This window comes from Musca vetustissima, unplaced genomic scaffold (assembly GCF_032173495.1).
Source record: "Musca vetustissima isolate MV318-11 ecotype Yass unplaced genomic scaffold, APGP_CSIRO_Mvet_v1 utg17252, whole genome shotgun sequence".
Classification (NCBI taxonomy): domain Eukaryota; kingdom Metazoa; phylum Arthropoda; class Insecta; order Diptera; family Muscidae; genus Musca; species Musca vetustissima.
The window spans coordinates 179,362-186,137 of NW_026876597.1; positions in this window are offsets into that span (position 1 = coordinate 179,362).

The following is a 6,776-nucleotide window of genomic DNA, read 5'->3' on the forward strand; positions in this document are numbered from 1 at the left end:
CTCTATGCCAAATTTCGTGCAAGTCGAATGATATATAGGGACTTTGGTACAAAATTTACATTAAATCGGTCGAAAATATATATGGGAGCTATATCTAAATCTAAACCGATTTTCAAGAAATTTTACACACATCATTCTAGACTCAAGTCAGTACGCTATGCCACATTTCGTGCAAATCGAAAGATATATAGGGACTTTGGTGCACCATTTACCTAAAATCGGACGAAACTATGTATGGGAGCTATATCTAAATCTGGACCGATTTTCACGAAACTTGGCAGACACCATTCTAGGCTCAATTCAGTACGTTATGCAAACTTTCGTGCAAATCGAAAGATATATATGAACTTTGATGCACCATTTACCTTAAATCGCACGAAAATATATATAGGAGCTATATCTACATCTGATCCGATTTCGACGAAACTTGGCAGGCATCACTCTAGGCTCAATTCTGTACGTTATGCCAAATTTCGTGAAAATGGAAAGATATATAGGGACTTTGGTGCACCATTTACATGAAATCGGTCAAACATATGTATGGGAGCTATATCTAAATCTGAACCGATTTTCACGAAATTTAACACACATCATTCTAGACTCAGGTCAATACGCCATGCCAAATTTCGTGCAAATCGAACGATATTTAGGGACTTTGGTACATCATTTACATTAAATCGGTCGAACATATATATTGGAGCTATATCTAAATATGAACCTATTTTCAAGAAATTTTACACACATCATTCTAGACTCAAGTCAGTACGCTATGCCACATTTCGTGCAAATCGAAAAATATATAGGGACTTTGGTAAACCATTTACATTAAATCGGTCGAAAATATATATGGGAGCTACATCTGAATCTGAACCGATTTTCAAGAAAATTTATACACATCATTCTAGTTTCAATTCAGTATGCTATGCCAAATTTTGTGCAAATCGAAAGATATATAGGGACTATGGTACAAAATTTACATTAAATGGGTCAAACATATATATGGGAGCTGAACCGATTTTCAAGAAATTTTACACACATCATTCTAGACTCAAGTCAGTACGCTATGCCAAATTTCGTGCATATCGAAAGTTATTTAGGGACTTTGGAGCACCATTTACCTAAAATCGGACGTAAATATATATGGGAGCTATATCTAAATCTGAACCGATTTTCACGAAACTTAACACACATCATTCTAGACCTAATTCAGTACGCTATGCCACTTTTCGTAAAAATCGAAGGATATATAGGACTTTGGTACATCGTTTACATTAAATCGTACAAAAATATATATGGGAGCTATATCTAAATCTGAACCGATTTGCAGGAAACTCAACACACATCATTCTAGATCAAATTCAGTACTCTGTGCCAAATTTCGTGGAAATCGAAAAATATATAGGGACTTTGGTGCACCATTTACATGAAATCGGACGAAAATATATATGAGAGCTATATCTAAATCTAAACCGATTTTCCAGAAATTTTACACACATCATTCTGGACTCAAGTCAGTACGCTATGCCAAATTTTTTGTATATCAAAAAATATTTAGGGACTTTGGAGCACCACTTACCTTAAATCGGACGAAAATATATATGGGAGCTATATCTAAATCTGAACCGATTTTTCCAAATTTCAATAGGGTTCGTCCTTGGGCCAAATAGACTAGCTGTGCCAAATTTCATCCAATTCGGATCATAAAAGCGACCTGTACTTTGTTTACAATTTAACATGGACATGCAGACGAATGGATGGACGGACATCCATGTATCGCCCCAAAAAGTGATTCTATGCATATTCTCACAAAGAACCATGTCGTTTCACAAGGAACTATGTCGTTTCTTTTGCCTGCTACAAACATATGCCCAAAGACATAATACCCTGTACCACAGTGTGGTGAAGGCTATAATGAGAAACCCTGAACTCGACAAAAACACACAGCTATAAAATTTAAAAAAATGCCTTGCTTAACCATAGCAAAACAACAACGACAACAAAAATATTGTCCCTCTTTTTGTCAGGATGTTTTTGTATTTTTTCCTTTTTTCTTTCTTCTTCCTCCATCTTTCGTTCATACTCATCCGCATCCTTATCCGCTGGAATTGCAATTTGCCTGAATAGGTTGATGAACGCTGAACGAACAAGCAAACGAAAAAAAGGAAAAAACAAAAACAGGGAACTCCTGGTTGTTTGAAGTTGTTGCTGTTTTTTCGCGCATATCGAATTTTTTGAAAAGTAAAAAAACTGAAAAGGAGAACAAAAAACGGTTAAATTTGAACAGCAGCCATAAGAGGGGCCCACGAAAAAAAATATATTGGCAAAGTATTTTTTCCACGTTCAGGATTTTTTATTTATTTTAATAATGTGCTACCTCGTTTTTTTGATTGCCTGGAATTGCGGATCCAGTTTTTTTCAGTTTTTTTTATTTTTTATTTTTAATTTAAGGGAAAAAATTAATGCCTACTTCTTTCGCCGAGCTTTGGATTCACGGTAATTAACAAGTGAACAAGTGGTGGGGTGGTGGAATTTGGTTGGATGTTAACATAAATTAAAAACATATGTATGTGTATTGGTGGGTGAGTCTGTGTGTGTGCCTTAATAACTTGCATATGTGTGTAAAATATGTGGGCTATTCCGTGGCCGTGGGTTTTTTAAAAAATATTTTAAAGACCACAAATAGGAGTGGATTGTTTAAACATATTTTTTCATAGACCAACACCATAGGCCTGGATTTTTTTTAATATTTTTTATAGACCACTAATAGGCGTAGATTTTTTTTAAATATTTTTTTCAAGGACCACCACCATAGGCGTGGATTTTTAAAAAATTTTTTTCCATAGACCAACACCATAGGCCGGATTTTTTAAAAATATTTCTTCATAGACCAACACCATAGGCCTGGATTTTTTTTTAAACTATTTTTTTATAGACCACCACCATAGGCATGGAATACCGCATATATCTCCCTTATATTACAAAAACTTTTTTCTAGCTACAAAAAATATTAAAAAAATAAAAACGAATTTATTGTCGTTGTTGTTTTTTTTTTAAAGGAATGGACAAAAATTTGTTTTTTTTTTGTAAGGATAATGTCATGGGAATGGCTTTCTTTCGCTTTTTTTAATTTTCATATTTTTTTTATTCTCTGTAGGTCGTTAGCCATTGTATGTATGTGTGTGCCACATACCTATACAATACATACAAATATGAAATAAGTATATAATATTTTTTATACAATAACCAGTAAGGAAAGTAGTAAAGTCGGACGGGGCCGACTATATGATACCCTTCACCACTATGGGTATATTAAACAGGACGATTAACATGAAATTGGATGAAATAAAATATGTGATTTTTATCTAAAAGTGAATCTACCTAGATCTATCCATAAAGTATGTAAATCGACTTCAAACAAATATAAATAGGTCATCCGTTGGGCTATGTCTGTACTTCTAGAAAACGCAACTACGTAAATCTATGCTCAATTTTGTACGTTGTGCAAACTTTGATGTCAATCTGACTAACATGAGGAGTTTGATGCCCACTTTACGGGCGAAAATATATATGGAACCTCTATCCAAATATTAAGCGATTTCAAAAAAACTTGTCACAGGTTAGGTTATACTAATTTCAGAACGTTTTGTTCCTATCAGCCTATTGGATCCTTGGTGCGTCAATTACTTATAATCAATCTATAATAAAAGGGAGCTATATCTAAATATGGACCGATTTTCAGTACGTTATGCCAAATTTCGTGCAAATCGTGCATCATTTACATGAAATCGGACGAAACTATATATGGGAGCTATATCTAAATCTGAACCGATTTTCTCGAAAATTGGCACACATTATTCTGAAACTAATTCAGTACGCTATGCCAAATTTCGTGCAAATCGAAACATATATAGGGACTTTGGTGCATCATTTACATGAAATCGGACGAAACTATATATGGGAGCTATATAGAAATCTGGACCGATTTTCTCGAAATTTGGCAGACATCTTTCAAGGCTCAATTCAGTACGTTATGCCAAATTTCATGCAAATCGAAAGATATATAGGGACTTTGGTGCACCATTTACATGAAATCGGACGAAACTATATATGGGAGCTATATCTAAATTTGAACCGATTTTCACGAAATTTAATACACATTATTCTCGACTTAATTCAGTACGCTATGCCAAATTTCGTGCAAATCGAAGGAAATATATGGTCTTTGGTACATTATTTACGTAAAATCGGACGAAAATATATATATGGGAGCTATACCTAAATCTGAATCGATTTTCACGAAATTTAATACACATCATTCTCGACTTAATTCAGTACGCTATGCCAAATTTCGTACAATTCAAAGGATATTTAGGGATTTTGGGGCACCATTTACGTAAAATCGGACAAAAATATATATGGGAGCTATATCTAAATCTGAACAGATTTTCTCCAATTTCAATAGGGTTCGTCATTGGGCCAAATAAGTGAGCTGTGTCAAATTTCATCCAAATCGGATCATAAATGCGAACTGTACTTTGTTTACAATATAACATGGACATACAGACGGATGGACGGACAGACATGTATAAATCGACTTAGAAAGTGATTCTATGCATATTCTCAAAAGGAACCATGTGTCTATCTCGTTTCCATTTGCCTGTTACAAGCATATGCACAAAGCCATAATACCCTGTACCACACTGTGAAGGGTATAAAAATATATAGGGACTCACACGCACACATACATATTTATAAATAAATTGTATAAATATGATTTTTTTTATAAAACAAAAATATGTTTCATTCTTGTTTATTTGCCAATGGATTTGGATTTCGAATTAAATTTGTGAAAAAAATAAAACAACAAAATGAAATTAATTAAAAATATATAAAAGTAAATTCTTAAAAAAATATAATAATATTTAAATAGGAAAAATATGTCAGTTGGTATTAAACGAAATTTTTGGAATTCGAAAAATAATAAATACAAATTAAATGTGGATTTCTTTAAATAATATTTTTTCAACGATCAGCAAGGCGTAGATTTTTTAAAGAATATTTTTTCAAAGGCCCAACAAGGCGTAGATTTTTTAAAGAATATTTTTTCAAAGGCCCAACAAGGCGTAGATTTTTTAAATAATATTTTTTCAAGGATCAGCAAGGCGTAGATTTTTTAAAGAATATTTTTTCAAGGATCAGCAAGGCGTAGATTTTTTAAAGAATATTTTTTCAAGGATCAGCAAGGCGTAGATTTTTTTAAGAATATTTTTTCAAGGATCAACAAGGCGTAGATTTTTTAAAGAATATTTTTTCAAGGATCAGCAAGGCGTAGATTTTTTAAAGAATATTTTTTCAAGGATCAGCAAGGCGTAGATTTTTTTTAAAGAATATTTTTTCAAGGATCAGCAAGGCGTAGATTTTTTAAAGAATATTTTTTCAAGGATCAGCAAGGCGTAGATTTTTTTTAAAGAATATTTTTTCAAGGATCAGCAAGGCGTAGATTTTTTAAAGAATATTTTTTCAAGGATCAGCAAGGCGTAGATTTTTTTAAAGAATATCCTCTCTTAATAAAAAATTCCCTGTCATTTAATTTCTTGTTTTTTTCTCTGTTTTTTCCCTCTGAATATCTCCTGTTTTAGGAACTGCTTTAAAAATCAAGCCAAAAAGGGACTTCGACAAAAAAAAAAAAAAAAAAAAAAAATCAGAATCCTTAACGGAAAATGCTTAACGAAAATTATTTCCATTCTTATAAAAGGGATGTTTGTATGTCTGTCTCTCGGCCTGCCTATCTTCACTTTAACAAAAATCATTCCACGTTTATGGAATTTTTGAAATGATGCCAAAGTTTAAACAAATTCCACAAATTGAACCCCCCAAAAATGTTTTAATACTCCAAACAAATGAAATATTTTCAAAATACAAAAAAAGGAAAATGAAAATTCCATAAAAAAAGGTATTACAGTAGGGTATGATTAAAAGGGAAGGGGTATTAGAATGTAAAAATGTTGTATAGTAATTTCCTTAAAAATCCATATCTATGAGACTCTATGTGGCCTTTGAAAATGTCTTTAAAAACCCCCCAGCTATGAGGTGCATTAGGGCCTTTAAAGGTCCTGAAAATGTCTTTAAATATTCTAGTCTTGTATTAATATAATTAACATCTGAAAACTTATTTAAAAAACTTCGAATACGCGGGTCTATATGACCTTTAAAAATGTCATAAAAAATGAGGTTTAAAGAACCTAAGAGGCTCTCAATGTCCTTAAATATTTTGAGAAAGCAAACTTTAAGGCTCCATATGCTTTTTAAAAATTTCTTATTTTCTCAATTGCAATTATCTGGAGCTATCTGTTTAAATCTTTTGCCAAGATCACAGAGGTAAAATACCCTCCCCCCTTTCCCCCAGTAAAAAAAAAATAAATGAAAATATTTTCTCAAACAATAAAAAGGCATGTCCCTTTTTATAACCTAAAAACAGACACAAAGCAAAAACAACCACTTCACCACCACCACCCATCAACTCACCCACACACTTGTATGGGAAATGAGCATAACCACCCATAAGATTTAGCCCAATTTTTTTAAGCTTTTGTGAAATGAAAATAACAAAAAAAATCTGAAATTCTGTGAAATATTTTTGTTCCGTTTAAAGCGACGGAAAAGAGGGTGGAACGGGAGATGGGTATTTGTGTATGGGGGAAGTGGAGGATGTTATTTGGTTATGGTTTATAAGTAGGATATATATTTTTTTGCACAAATAACAAATTATTTTCACA